We start from the raw sequence: 309 nt of genomic DNA, 5'->3' as shown, positions 1-309 counted from the left end.
ATGCTTAGTGATTGAGTCAACTTAGTTAGTTGACTTCGAATGTCATCTAAGGTCCTATTGGTCATTTCAACTTGTGTAAACAATTTAGCTCATTTGGACTTCTAGAACTCTAGATATAGGTTGAGTACTGAATAGTGTCTGGACTGCAGGACAAATTAAGACTTTTTTGTTGTTGCTACAATTTCAACTTGAAAGCGACCTTTTTAAAACCAGACCTCCATAAAAGTTGTAGGCCTATATCTTATCTTTTTATCTATATAAAGTAGACCTAAATCTAGGATCTACAGCTCCAGATATGACCTAATTACC

Source organism: Populus euphratica, unplaced genomic scaffold (genome assembly GCF_000495115.2).
Source record: "Populus euphratica unplaced genomic scaffold, PopEup_1.0 scaffold2109.1, whole genome shotgun sequence".
Classification (NCBI taxonomy): Eukaryota; Viridiplantae; Streptophyta; class Magnoliopsida; order Malpighiales; family Salicaceae; genus Populus; species Populus euphratica.
This window is presented reverse-complemented; position numbering follows the sequence as displayed.